The 16,265-nt window shown below is 35.3% G+C and overlaps 1 protein-coding gene across 2 annotated transcripts in view; it reads right to left on the bottom strand.

Annotated features, from left to right (window-relative positions):
• Positions 1–16,265, bottom strand: part of HS2ST1 (heparan sulfate 2-O-sulfotransferase 1) — a 189,282-nt gene that overhangs the window by 122,823 nt on the left and 50,194 nt on the right. The window lies entirely within an intron of this gene.

Raw genomic sequence — 16,265 nt, 5'->3', positions numbered from 1 at the left:
TAGCCAGGTGTGGTGGCATGGACCTGTAGTTCCAGCTACTTGGGGTGCTGAAGAGGAAGGATCACTTGAGTCCAGGAGTTCGAGGCTGCAGTGAGCCAAGATCATGCTACTGCACTCCAGCCTGAGTGACAAGGGGAAGCCCTGTCTCCAAAAAAAAAAAAAAGAATTCACAAGTACAAATTCTCAGGAATTACTATTTTTGAAATAAAATATTTCTCCATTTAGACAAAAGGGACTGAGATACAATCCTGCATCTATTTTACTACTATCAATATATTGTATTCTAAATTTTTAAAATTCCATTTCTATTACTATTGCATATGTAAATATTCAGTTGGAATGTAATTATGATAAACTATATATTCTCAATGTTCGTATCTTCTGCAACATGCCAAATTATATCATCACAAACTTACTACACATTTAATCACAATATCATCTAATAATTTAGATGCTAGTCTATTCAAATAGAGAGAGTCTAATTTGTGGCCATATGTAAATATGAGGATTCAAGAAAAAGAACATTTACTAAGGATTTCAAAATTGGTATTCTAGACTTCTTAAAGGGAATAAAAAACTGCCTATTTAAAAAATTCTTGGCCAGGCATGGTGGCTCACCCCTATAATCCCAGCACTTTGGGAGGTCAAGGTGGGTGGATCACAAGGTCAGTAGTTCAAGATCACCGTGGCCAACACAGTGAAACCCCATCTATACTAAAATACAAAAAAAAATTAGCTGGGCATGGTGGTATATGGTCTATAGCCCCAGCTACCCAGAAGGCTGAGGCAGGGAAATCACTTAACCTGGGAGGTAGAGGTTGCAGTGAGCTGAATCATACCACTGTACTCCAGTCTGGTGACAGAGCGAGACTCCATTTCAAAAAAAAAAAAAAATTATCATATTAGTATTTCCTTTTTTGAGTAAAACTTGCCTAGCACAGATATATCTGAATTTGTTTGAGACACTGTCCAATATTTATTAAGTGATTAAAATATTCATGATACATGATAGTTGATAAATTCTTATTAAAATTCACTTAAAACTTACAAATATTTAGGGTTCTCTAAGATTTTTATTAGTTTTTAAATGTGTACGGTTATACATCTCCTAATGACAGATATATGTTCTGAAAATCGCCTTTGTTCAGTGATTTTATCAGTGTCAACATCAGAGTTTACATACACAAACCTGTTTTGTTTTTTTTGAGACGGAGTTTCGCTGTTGTTGCCCAGACTGGAGTGCAATGGCACGATCTCGACTCACCGCAACCTCCGCCTCCTGGGTTCAAGCAATTCTTCTGCCTCAGCCTCCCGAGTAGCTGGGACTACAGGCACACACCATCATGCCCAGCTAATTTTTTTTGTATTTTTAGTAGAGACGAGGTTTTACCCTGTTGACCAGGATGGCCTCGATCTCTTGACCTCGTGATCCACCCGCCTCGGCCTCCCAAAGTGCTGGGACCACAGGTTTGAGCTACCGCGCCCGACCACACAAACCTATTAATAGATATTATAGCCTACTGCTCATAGGCTACAAACCTATATAGCATGTTACTGTACTAAATGCAGGTAATTGTAACACAATGGTATTTGTGTATCTAAGCACAGAAAAGATTATGTGTTGTACTACAAGTTACAACAGGTATGATGTCATTAGGATATAGGAATTTTTTAGCTCTATTATAATTTTATGGGACCACCATTGTATATGCAGTCCTTTGTTGATTAAAACATCCTTATGTGGTACATGACTGTATTAAAACCACAAAATCAATGACCCAAACTTTCCTTTAGTTACTTTTAATTTCTCATGTTCTCCATATCTTTATATTTCTGCATCTCTGAAAAACAAAATAAGTATTAACCTTCAGCTACTGAACTCATTTCTCTCAAGTAATTAGCCACAAAGGCATTACCAAATAGCCAGTAGAATGGAAAGAAGACTTGATAAATTTGACAATGCCTTGCTTCCTCTTGGGCTTGAGGTCCAAAAGGCCTTTTCTATTTGAAAAGCTGCTTAAGTATTAAGTGAGTATCTTCATTTTAAATACAAGACTTGATATTTTATTAGATGGTCTTCCATATGCTCCAATGACCAAGAAATCATAATTCTGTCTCAGTAAATGTCACAAGTCACATTATTTTAGGATATGACATTACAAATATGCAGTATGCCTTAAAGCTACCAAGCCAGTATAATACAAAATATCTCAAATTAATCAAAGACATGTCACTTAGCCTTACAATATACAACTACTGGAAAAAATCTTCTTACTCCCTTCTGTGTGCCTCTGAACGTCAAATTCTTTTTATTTGGGAGGTCTCTGTTGGCAAATGACAATTTGCCACTTGCCAATCGCCCTCAATTTGTGTAGCTTTGACTACTAGTGTATACATTGTCTGATGACAAAAACAAACATTAAGCTTTAGTATGGAGTTAATATCCATCATGTAGGAAATTATTAGCTTGACAAGAATTGCACTAATATTCTTCCTTTAAATAAATTTATTTTCCTTTAAAGACATTTAATGTAATAAAAGTAAAGTTAATATGAAACACAAAATCATTTATACTAACCAGATTATGATGCCATGGTTTTCTTTTCTTTTTCTTTGAGACAAAAGTTTTTCTCTGTTGCCCAGGCTAGAACACAGTGGTGTGATCATAGCTCATGTATCCTTGAAAACCTGGGCTCAAAGATCCTCCCACTGCAGCCTCTTAAGTAGCTAGACTACAAGGCACATTTTTGGTTTTTGGTAGAGACAGAGTCTCGCTCTGTTGCCCAGGCTGGTCTGGAACTCCTGAGCTCAAGGGGTCCTCTGGCCTTGGCTTCCCATCATGCTGGTATTACAAGTTTGAGCCACCACATCCTGCCCTCTGCCATGGTTTTCAAGAGAACAAGTTAAAAAAAACTGGGCAGCAGAAGACACTGGACATGTTTTTTTAAAAACGAAACAAAACAAAACATAATATACAATTTTATAAAGACAGATTTACAAAGTGTTTCATACTATAGAAATAATAGACTCATTCAAAGAAATTCCTTTTCATAGCATTTAATTTGAATACGTTATTCATTGAATTTGTCAAAAATAGTGTTAAATTAAGCTCATATTTTTCTTAAAAAATGTTTTAGCTTTATCTTGCCTGTTTTTAATTGAGAAAAAAATCAATTCTAATTATATCTAACCAAAGCCATGGTTTCTGAAAGCTTTCGTCTCTCTAACTTATATCCCATTAGGAAGCATTCAGCATTGTCCTAATAAAAGCTTTCCAACAGAACAGTTCATCCTCCTCACTCCCGGGAATAAGCAGCCAGATAGATGACTTCAATGGCAAAGATAAAAAGATGAGATAGCAAGTTACTTTGCCATGGCAACAACTTTAAAAATTCTAAACAGATCACCTTCTCCTATTTAAATATAAATGTGGTCTAAAGCAGCTGCTACAATGACTGACAAGTTCTCAATCAAAATCTATTACCATGGGGGTTTCCAACTTAGAATGTGTAACATCTGCCACTGAAGAGAAACAGAAACTTTAAAGATATTATTCCAAACTATGTTTCTGCTATAGATAGCTACATTGCAACATTTGGTCTAATCTTAATGATGCATTTAATAAAAGTGCACTTTGGCTTTATTCTAGATAATCAGGACAAAAAATACCAAAGATACATTTGCCATGGCACTTTAAATTTGGATTTGTAAAGCTGAACCTCATGAGAACTATTTCAATCCTCCAAAGTACTTGGCCAAAATTTACAACCTGTAGAAATAGCTAGTAGAAAGTTGGTGATTTTTAGTTATTACCCCTGCACCTCACCCCTAAAATAGGTTCTCACAGTTGTATAACCAAACAACAAAATTTATAAACTTTTCCAATCAATAATGCTTTTAAATATATATAAAGATTTACTAAATGCCATTAGTTAACATTTAAAAGAATAACATAGCATTTGGTACAAGGTATAAAATAAACAATGCTTTAAACTGTAAAAATTACCTCAGATTTAAATTGAACACATTATTTATAATTTATCCAACACAGCTTAATGCCATCGTGATATCAACAAAATTTTATTAACTACACTAACTACAGGTGACTCAAAAGCTCCGCCCTTCCCTTTAAGCAGTCTCATTTAGTAGCTTACCTACAGATTCAGAATTTCCATTTAAATATATTACTATCTACACAGCTATATGTCATTGTTTCAGCTTTCTCCCCTCAGCCTTTGGTCTTTCTAAGGAAGAGCTACCGAATAATTTTGTCTCCATCAGAGAAAAAAAAAAATTAAGGTGACTTTTTTATGAAGCCAATTAACATTTTGAGCACTATAAATTACAACAGTACTTCTTCCTTTGCCTACTACCAAAATAAAAAAAACAAAAAAAGAAAAAAGAAAAAAAAAAAAAAAAAAAAAAGAAAAAGCTATAATTTTAAAACACTGATCTCTTTTCCATAGAAAATGACTTTTAGATCACATGGAAAGTAACAAGATTTTAAAGTACGCATATAAAACTTTTTTCTCTACCAAAATCCTTGAGTACTTTGGAAAAGAATAAATTAATCGTAAGGTTCATATAGATAACACAAGCGTATGCCAACCAAACATCTGGAAAACTACAGATTAACAAATAATAACTTTCAGGAGCTCACTGGAATCCAGCCAGTTCTGTGGTTGCAAAGGGAAGAACAGAATTCTGTACTCAAAGGAGTCCCAAGAAACTTACTTCAGTTAATCTGAACCTCTAGACAGTCAAACTCCCTAGATAATTAATTTAGAAGAATCTAAGGAGACCAAAGGAGATCAGAAAGATCCTGAGTCTGAATTTACTTAAGAAGAAAAAGAATAATTGGAGAGCCTCAAACCTAAAGACATGCGGAAATGCAATGACTACTAAAGGAAAAACATTTGTTTTTCTTCTATTCTCACACAGAAACACCAGTGGTTCTTAATGTGTGGGTTTTCCACACCAAGCAATTCTCCAGTTCTCTGCAGTCACCGAGTGTCCTCCAATTTAACCCAATTCTGCTCAGAGTTAGTGCAGAACCCACAGCTTAAAGGTTCAGTCCCAACAAGACTGCTCCCACTTCAGATGTCAATTTCTAGTAGGGTTCCTCAGGTTATCCACAAACTCCTGTCTGGCTTGGTTATAAATCTGAGGTTTCCATGACATCTTCCATTAGGTTCGATAATTTGCTATGACAACTCACAGAACTCAGGAAGGCACTTTAGTTACGTTTACCAGTTTATTATAATGAATGCAGCTCAGAAACAGCCAAATGGAAGAGATGTATAAGGCAAGGTTGAGGAGGTACACAGAACTTCATGGCCTCTCTGGACTCGTCAAGCTCCCAGCATTTCAACGCAACCTAGAAGCTCTTTAAATCCCATGGTTTAATAATTTTTAGTGTTCATCATGTAGGAATAATCAATTATTAATTCAATCTCCAGTCCCTCTCCCCTTTCCAGAAGATGGAAGTGGGGCTGAAATTTCCAAGGTTCTAATTATGGTGTGGACTTTCTGTTGACCAGCCCCCATTCTGAAGCTATGCAGGAGCCCAAGTGTCACCCCATTCCAACAAAAGACACTAATATCACCACAAAAATGTAAAGGGATTTAGGAGTTCTGAGACAGGAACCAGGGTCAATGACCAAATATTTAAACGACATAGGACAGCACTCCTACAACTTAGGAAATTATAACGGCCTTTATGTTCTCTGTGTCAGGAACTGGGGGTAGGACCAAAAATATATTTCTTACTGTGTCACAACTACAGACTTAAACTCTTAAACTACTCTGCAAATGCTAGGCTGTCACAAGACTCCTCTGGATAAGGGAGAGCTAGATGACTGATTTCTAAAACCTAAGACTTATGAATTCTACATGTCTTATTTTATGCCATTAAATGGAAAACTAGATTCAAAGAGAACCAACTTGGTTTTCAAATCAATTTCATTAAAATATAATTTGCCTACAATAAAATATACTCATCTCAAATGTACAGTATAAAGTTTTAGAAAAATAAAGAGATAAGATATTGCCTTCATCCCCAAAGGCTCCTCAGCTCCCTCTGAGTCAACACCTCACTCGCAGCCCAAGTCAACCAACAATGTACTGGCATTGTAGACTATTTTGCCTTTTCTAGAATTTCCAATTTATCCCTTACTAATAATTCTGTGAGATAATTTGAGGTTCAACAAAGATAAGCAACTTGCATAACCTCACAGGACTCCAAGATTAAAATTTAGGGTTTGAAATCAGATCTGTCTGATGCCAAAGCCTACTATTACGTGCTACTACAAGATGCGGATCTTGTTCATTTTTGCATCCCTCGTGTTTTTCGTTTTTGCATACCTGGCCATGAATGATAAAATGAATTTAAGGAAACTGATCTAAACTTGATCCCCCCCAAAAAAGAAAGATTCATTTTGAATGATAAAACTATAGGTCTTAGTAATTAATTAGATTAAAAAGAACAAAGACCATAAATTTACACAAATTAAAAAAAAATTTTAAGAATAAAGAAAGAGCCTCAGATTTTATCTGCATAGTCTCAAAGTATCTTCTAAGAAATTTATTCACTGCAAAGAGATAGTTTTACAGTGGAGAAACCCAGCAGAAACCACCTTAACAAGTGATCAAGGTCAGTATCACCAATAAAGAGGACACACATCATGAACCCCATGATAAAAGACATATTGTTTCTGTGGTATTGTTGTCAAATATGCGTAACTTTGGCCCAATCATGACAGAGCATTGTACAAACTCAAAGTGTAGTCATAAAAGACAAAAAGTCTGCAAAACGATTACAGACTGCAGAATAAAGACAACTAAATCTAATGTGCAATCCTGGATTCTATCCTGATCAAAAAAAGGCATTAGAGGAACAATACATGGAATTCAAATAAGGCCTGTAGTTAATAATATGTATCAATGTCAACCTCCTAGTTTAATAACTGTCCCATGGTTGTACAAAATGTTAACATTAGATGAAACTGGGTAAGGAACACAGTAGTCCCACCACCCCATGCCCAGGGAATGTATCCCAAGACCCCCAGTGGATGGGTGAAACTGCAAATAATATTGAACACTACATATACGTTTTATCCTATACATACCTATAATTAAGTCTAATTTACAAGTTAGGCAAATTCGATTAACAGCAACAATAATAAAATAGCCAGGTGTGGTGGTTCACTGGGAGGCTGAGGCAGGAGGACTGCTTGAGCCCTGGAGTTCAAGGCTACAGTGAGCTATGACTGCACCACTGCATTCCAGCCTGGGTGACAGAATGAGACCTCCATCTCTTCTCTCTCCCCTTCAAAATATTTTCTTATAATGTACTCATCAATTTTCAGACAAAGGCTGACCTTAGGTAGCTGAAACTAGAGAAAGTGAAACCTAGGATAAAGGGGGTATATATATAAACTCTACTATTTTTGCAACTTTTCCGTAAGTCTAACATTAGTTCAAAACCAAAAGTTTTTTAAAAGGAGTCCTTAAATATTTTTCTGAAACTCAATTTGTAACCTTGCGATTGCAATAATGAATGCACTTAAATCAATCTTATGGTGAAATTCTATACATTTAATTGTTAAATTTAAATCATGCCACATTTACTAAACATCTCTATGTAAATCACTATAGAATGTGGCGACATAGTGATTCATTTAATAAATAAGCTATGACAAATACAAAAAGTTGAACATGAAACTATTAAAACAGCTGGTTCAAAAACAAAATCAGTAATTCTGAAAAGTGATAGTTTTCATATCTTCTGAGATCAGAGTATTTTTGCATTTTTTTCTTTCTAGAATGAAGACTTCAACCTCGGTCAGAATATTAATAAGTATAAACATTATAACCTCTTGTTGCACAAAGTTCCTACAAACTCTTAATCAAAAACATGATGCAATGAAATAAAACTTCCAAGTCCTAACCAAAAACAATGCAGTATATTTGATAGATATACATTACAGTGGACACTGTTTTGTTCAGAACAAAACTTTCTGCTGTGAAATGCTCATTTCCCTACCCTAAGATTTGAACTGTAAAGAAGCTATCATTTGTATTCCAATTCCACATCTTCACAGCCAATCTGTTAGATATAAGACTAGCCATCTAGCCATCTGACCAAAGCTAAGTCCATAATGAAACCTCACCTTAAGTCCAATTTATATATTGGTTAGGCTCTTTTGGCTTAAAACAAATTTAAGAAATTAAAAATAAGAGTAAGGGGGAGGTGTTCCATCTTATTGGAAAGACTGAAAGGATGCTGGGGTAGCTCACAGAACTGAAGAAATAACTAAACCACTAAGTTTTTTATAATGGCAGGAATCGGAGGAGTTCTATAGATCTTAACAGCACAAATTTATAGACCTTCCCTCTTGGATGCCCCTATTTCCATGTCTAGCCAATTTAATTTCTTTGTTTGAGCAGAAACTTTATCTGAATTTTCCATCCTTGTATCTCTAGCAACCAAACATATAATAAGCCTTCAATAAATACTTGTTGACTGAAGGAACTAATAAAACTAGTCAATAAAGTAATTGCTGAGTGAGAAAATCAAACTGGCCTAGCTTATTTCAGATATTTTTCCCTAGATAATCAACTAATCTAACATCAGTAGAAGACATTTTGTGGCCTTTTCCATATAAGAGAAACTTGTCAATGGGGCTAACTGGCATCTATAATATATACAAATATTAAAATATTTGACCTCTAAGTTATTCTGTCATATCAAATAAAAAAACTTTTCAGGCACATTTTAAGTCCTCTAGATTTGCATTTCTGTACTACCCCTGAATTTATTTTGTTAATTTTTTTTCTCATAAATAAAAAACAAAGGCCATGTGTAAACCAAAATAACTTTAAATATGGACACTCACTCATGCCATCACTGGAAAAACTAAATAAAAATTATAGGCCAGGTACGGTGGCTCACGCCTGAAATCTCAACACTTTGGGAGGAGATTGAGGGGGGCGGATCACTTGAGCTCAGACCAGCCTGACCTCAAGACCAGGTCGAAACCAGCCTGGCCAACATGGTGAAACCCCATCTCAATACAAAAATTAGCCAGGCATGGTGGTGCACTCCTGTAGTCCCAGCTACTCAGGAGGCTGAGGCAGGAGAATCGCTTGAACCCGGGAGGCAAAGGTTGCAGTGTTCCGAGATGGCGCCACTGCACTCCAACCTGGGCAACTGAGCAAGACTCCATCTCAAAAAAATATACATATATATAAATTAAAATTATGCTTAAAATCTTTTAATTTAGATTTCATTAACCAGATTTTTCATTCAGTTTTTTTATTCACTACTGACCTATACTTCTTATAGATTCTCCTCAGCACTGTTAGATGGCTTACAGAGGAAATTATCATAATCATGTTTATTTGCATTAATACATTATTAATTGTACAATGTACACTGTTAGAATGAATAACCAAAACAAGATATAATAATTCTGTTATAAAATGTTAAAGTTATCTCTTTAAATATTCTTAATTAAAATATTTTACATAACTCAGTCTTGTCAGTAAACAAATTACAGCTAAAAGTAAAAAGCCAACTACAAATTATTTTTATAAATTTGTAAAATTAACTCTTCTACTTCATATGTTCATAATTCTAAATTTCAGTAACATCTATACAAGTAACTATGTGCTTATAGGTTTTAATGTGTAACATTATTATAAAAGTCTTGCTCTTAGAAAACCAATAAATCATTCCAACCTCCATACTGAAATAAATTACATGAAATTAGCTGAGAAGGAATGACTTGCACTGCAATCTGACACAGGTGTGCGCATGCACACACACGCATGTGTGCACGCGCACATACACATACACACATTCTCTCTCTCTCTCTCTTTTTTACAAAGCTACTTCCACAAGTCAAAAGGAGAAAAAGGCTCAATAAACAAGTTAAAATGTGAGTTTTGGAAATAAAAGGCATAGAAACAAAATGTATCCTGAAATCCAAATTGAGGTTTCAGAAGAACCTAACCAGGGACTTGTAACTGAGTTTAGAATTAAGAACTAAAATTTTAAACCTGAAAGGCAATTTTAAACCTGAAAGAAAATTAATGTAACTTTAAGAACAACAGGCTTTTAAGTGAGAACCTCTGTAGGTAAAGTATTAAAGTATTAAGTATGAAAAGTTAACACTTTATACTTAGTACATACTTTGACATGCATGTATGTCACGAAATCATATATTTGGAGCAACCTTACATGGAATTGGTACAAAGAGTGATTTGGTGAAAATATTTTTATTCAATTCATTCCGCAAAGAAAAAAAATTCAGTTTCTACTCTACTCAGATGAATGGTACTAATGACTCATCTTTATGTCTCCACACAAATAAGAGAGAATAAAATTAGTTTACAACATTCATTTTTAACAGAGTTAAATTCCCAAAAATATGATTTCTTGACATCTTAAATCTAGCAGCATGAAGCTTTTTGTTTTAAACATACGATTAAAGTAAAGATGTTTAAACAGTCTACAATAATATAGAAAGTTAGAGGAACCTCTTATAAGGAATGGAGGCTGGTGTGCTGGCTCATGCCTGTAATCCAGCACTTAGGAAGGCAGAGGCAGGAGGAATGCTTGAGGCCAGGAGTCTTGAGACCGGCCTGGACAATATAGTGAGACCTCATCTCTGCAAAAAATAAACACAGCTGGGCATGGTGGCATATATCTGTAGTCCCAGCTATTCGGGAGGCTGAGGTGGAAGGATCACTTCAGGGTCAAGGCAGCAGTAAGCCATGACTGTGCCACTGTACTCTAGCCTAGGTGACAGAGTGAGACCCTGACTCAAAAAAAAAAAAGATTGGAGAAGTAAGTAATCCAAAGATGACCTAAGCCAAAACCACACAAAACTCATTATGTTTCTGCCAAGACTTCAAAAACTTTGCTACCAAATATATACATTATATATGCTTTGGATATCATGCAAAGCCTACATCTAAATAAATAAATCCCACATCAAAAGAAATACAGTGCAAATCAGCAAAACAAATAAACAAACATTATTTATCATCAGAGTGTGCAGACAACCCATAGAATGGAAGAAAATAATGGCAAACTATGCCATCTGACAAAGGACTAGTATCCATCATCTCCAAGGAACTCAAATCAATAAGAAAAAAGCAAATAATCCCATCAAAAAGTGGGCAAATGATATTTCTCAAAAGAAGACATACAAATGGCCAAAAAACATATGAAAGAGGGCTCAACATCACTAACCATCAAGGAAATGCAAATTAACACCACAATGAGACCTTATTCCTGCAAGAATGGCCATTATTAAAAAGTCAAAAAACAATAAATGTTGGTATGGATGTAGCGAAAAAGGAAGACTTATACACTGCTGGTGCAAAGGTAAATTAGTGCAACCTCTATAAAAAGCAGTATGGAGATTCCTTAAAGAACTAAAAGTAGGTCTGCAATTCAATCCAGCAATTGCACTACTGGGTATCTAAGAGGCATGCACTTAAATGTTTGCTGCAGTAAAATTCACAACTGCAAAGGTATGGAACCAACCTAAGTGCCCAATGACCAATGAGAGAATAAACAAAATATGGTATATATACACCATGTAATACTACTCAGCCATAAAAAGGAACAGAATGTCTTTTGCAGCAACTTGGATGGAACTGGAAGCCATTATTCTAGGTGAAGTAACTCAGGAATGGAAAACCAAATACCGTATGTTCTCACTTATAAGTAGGAGGTACACTATGAGTATGCAAAACCATATAGGGTGATGCAATGAACTCTGGAGACTCAGTAGGGGAAGGAGGAGAGATGAATGTAAAATAAAAGACTATATATTGGGTACAATGTACACTACTTTGATGAGAGGTACAGTAAAATCACAGAATTTACCACTATGTAATTCATCCATGTAACCAAAAACCTTCTGTACCCCAAAAGCTCCTAAAATTTTTTAAAATTAAAAAATAAGAAATATAGTGCAAATGGTTACATAATCAAGAGCTAGTTAATACACCACTTTAAAAAACAAAAGATCCTATTACTCCTTTTCAAAGACTAAATAGGCCAGGAGTAGTGGCTCACACCTGCAATCCCATCACTTTGGGAGGCCAAGGCAGGCAGATCACCTGAGGTCGGGAGTTCAAGAGCCCGACTAACATGGAGAAACCCCATCTCTACTAAAAATACAAAATTAGCTGTGTGGTGGTGCATGCCTGTAACCTCAGCTACTGAGGAGGCTGAGGCAGAAGAACTGCTTGAACCTGGGAGGCAGAGGTTGAGGTGAGCCGAGATCACACCATTGCAATCCAGGCTGAACAACGAGAGCGAAACTCCATCTCAAAACAAAAAAGAAAAGAAAGAAAAAGAAATGCACTCTATTATTTTTTTAAATGACTCAAACTAAAGTTTAGTAAGAGAGATTTGTCTCATGGGTCAAAATGTTAAAAACTAAATAGCTGCAACAGTATTCTTAACAAAATAATTAACATATAAAAAGCATTATTAAAAAGATAATGAACTGGGCATGGGAGCATGTGTCTGTAATTTACCAGTTACTCAAGAGGCTTCAGTGGTAGGTTCATTTGAGCCTAAGAGTTCGAGATCAGCCTGGGCAACATAGTAGGACCCCACCTCAAACAAAAGAAGACAAAAACAAGCAAACAAAGCAGGATGATGATTACAAATAGTTATCTACTAACAACTGTATTCAACAAGTTTGTATTAAAGATTTATTTCCCATCAGGTTTCTAATTCAACTAAGAAATAATATTGTACGAATACTTTATGAGTTTCAGAAAGTAAAACTTAGAACATTCCATAAAATTAGAGACTCCAATTTGAGAGCCAACACCCCTTAACCCTGTTATAAACATCGTTCAGAATTCTGGTGGCTATCATTGGAGTAGGAAAAGTACCAAAGAAGAGATAGGAGAAAAGGTAGAAACACAGAAGAGAGAAAAGAGAAGCATATTTTAGTATTTACAGGATATACCAAAATAGGAGTCCAATCAAGAAAACAGAAGCCTCTCAATATATTTCAGAAAAGACATAGCTACTAATACAGGAAATTTTCCAGTACACATTGGGACCATGGAAGGAGGAGCTCTCTGAAAAGAGCTAAAGTCACAAAGGACAAGAAGCCATCACCAGAGAAATAGCCTTTACCAGAGATGGCAACCAAAAAATCCCCCAGCTTCTCCCTTTTACCTGTCCTCCAATCTTCCACTAGTATCTGTCAATGGCCAAACTAATGCAGAAGCCTATGGTTCAGCCCTTAAAACAGAAAAAGAGGAACTGAAAATTGAGAAATAGAAAACCAAACAGGCAAATGATAACACAAAGTATCTTCCCAAAATCTCTTCTGGTATTAGTAGATACTACAAAAAGCTTAGATCCTATTGCTTATTCTTACCATTCCTTGTCTATTCTTTTCCTGAGAGGGTAGAAATACTTCTTTATTTCTAACTTTAATGCTATTTTTTAAAAACACAATATGATATATAAAAATGTGAGGACTATTAATGAAGTAGCTCAAGCCCTTCAGGATTCCAAGGGTCATTAATACTAGAAGTTAGCTCTTAATCACTGGCTAGAGATTCTAATAACCTAAAAAAATACCAGCCTCCCACCTCCACCCAAGACCAATTAAATTAGAAGCTCCAAAAGTGAGGCCCACACACTCGTAGTTTTCTTAAAACTCCTCAGAGTGATCCTAATATGCAGCCTGCCTTGAGAACCATTGGTTTATCCAAAATACTTCTGGCATTAAAAACTACAATTTGCTCAGTAACACCCTAATGTCTCAGCCAGAAGAGGGCAGCAAGGAACTATTCCAGAAGGCCACAAAAGACAAAATAAGGGATCCTAGTACTTTAGTCCCTTAGAAACTGTGCAAAGTGGTGAGAAACCACCGAGATTCAAGTATTCTGGGATAAATGCCATTCCTCAAGTGGGAACTAATGAGTGAATGGAAAGGAACCAAGCAGAGATAAGCCCCCAGGAAGGGTAAGTTTAAGAAACAAAAGAGAGCCAGTAAATGGTCAGAAAAGGACCAGGCACAAAAAGCCACTCAATTGTGCTAATTTACCAGTCATCCTGATTTCCTTAGCTAATTAGTTTGTCTTACTGTATTACTGAAAGTTGCATAAAATCCTTTTTGAAATAAGGCTGAAACTGAGGGAATCAATTAAAATACGACCCAGACACACCTAATGTGAGCCATCAGATCAGTCATTTACAAGCATTATCAGTAATACTACAAATGTGTGATGTTTAAAGGAGATCCAGTATGAATAAACTAGTGCAAATCCATCATGACTACAAGAAAAATAGCTCTAAGCACATGGGACATCATCAGTCTTCACATATGAAGACAGTATTATCTACTACTGCTAACATTACTGGTGCTAACCACCAAACAATAAAAACAAATACATGGAACTCTGTAACCTTTTAAAACTCAGACTGGTACTGAATCACCTGTCACTTATTCATTATAAATAAGTGTGAGAGAGAGAGAGAGTGTGTGTGTGTGTGTGTGTGTGTGTGTGTGTGTGTTGGGGAGGGTGTGTGCGTGCGCACATGTAGAAAGGCAGCAATTACTAAAGAATATTTTTAACGATATTTAGCTTTAAGATTTAATAAACAATTTCTCTGTACCTTCTGACAGAAAAATATGAAAAAATAATTGAACTTTCTCAGGCCTTTTTGTTTTTAGCTATTAATAGACATTTAGCCCTCTGCTTTTAGTTTATCCAAAAATAAATACAGCAATACTGCCTTTTTCTAGAGGTTGAGGACTGGAGGAGAATCGCTACCTTGGAAGAGAAGAAATCAATTATCAGAGATTTTCATTTACTTTCACTTACGGAACTTACTGACTTTAGGCAATGGATATCTGACTTCATATCTTTTAGAGGATGCTTGGGGGGAAAAAAAAAACTAGGTGTTCCAATTCAGGAACTTACCTACAACTATCTATAACCTATATTTACTTTGAAAAAAAACGAAAAAAAAATCTCTTATTTTACAGACTAGTCTCTCTTTTGAATGGTCATTAGGAATCTCAGAGCTGTAGTTTTTATTGTTTGTTTTGTCATTCACAGCTGTCTAGCTGAATACAGCATCCAGGCAAGCCAAGAATCTTACCCAATCATCTGTGTACAAACTTCACATTTTGTAATTATCTATGTTAACTCAATTTGTATTACCTTAAAACTACTTCAAGGGGAGCCTCAATTCTACACTGACGCTCTAAAATGTGCAATGTTAGATTACTGTTTTTGTAATTCCACAATAAAATTCCATATATACCCTTGAGGGTGAAGATCATGCTTACTTCATCTTTGTGTCTCTCAATATTTAGTGAAATGCCATTATTGGTAATGCATACAGTCCCAAGATCTTTTTCCTTTTTTTCATGGATACATATCTTACATATATTAAAATACATAAAACTAGATGTATAGAAGTTTATAGCAGCATTACTTATAATACCCAAAATATGAAAATAACCCAGATATCCATTAGAGATAAGTGGGTAAATTGTTATATAATGAAATATTGGTCATTAAAAAAAAGCTGATACATACTATAACATGAATGAATCTTGAAACCACTATGTTAAATGAAAGAAGCCACATTAACATTTCACATACTGTATGATTCCTTTTATATGACATATTCAGGATAGGCACATCCATACATAAAAAAAAAAGCAGACTGAAAGTTACGAGAGGACCTGAGTGGTGGGGGTTAGGGAGTCATTACCTAATGAGGTGTAGGGTGTCTTTTTAGAGTGTAATTTAAAAAAATTTTGAAACTGTTGGTTGCACATCATTGTGAATACACTAAATGCCACTGAGAAGTACACTTGACAATGATTATTTGAATGTGATGTGATTTTCACCTCAACTAAAAAAATGTATTTGAAGAAAAATATGCACAATTTAAAAACTTAGAAAATGAGAAAATAAAACACCACAATGGAAAATAACTCTTCCACCGCCCTCAGAAACCTCTCAAGTGTTCCTCCTTGATTCTCCCTTCTCCACAGAGATAAAGACTGTCCTTCCAGCAATCATTTCTTAGCTTTTCTTGTTTTATCAACTAGATACCCATTCTTTAAACAATATAGTAAAATTTCATCATAGTTTGTTTTCCCTTGCTTCCTTGTACTCACCACGATATTTATAACATTCATCACACCTGTAGTTCATTTTATTGCTTGTATAGTTCAAGGAATTTGGCGGGG

This window comes from Cebus imitator, unplaced genomic scaffold (genome assembly GCF_001604975.1).
Source record: "Cebus imitator isolate Cc_AM_T3 unplaced genomic scaffold, Cebus_imitator-1.0 Scaffold261, whole genome shotgun sequence".
Classification (NCBI taxonomy): domain Eukaryota; kingdom Metazoa; phylum Chordata; class Mammalia; order Primates; family Cebidae; genus Cebus; species Cebus imitator.
Note: the sequence above shows the minus strand (reverse complement) of the source record. Positions and strands in the feature narration are given on the sequence as shown.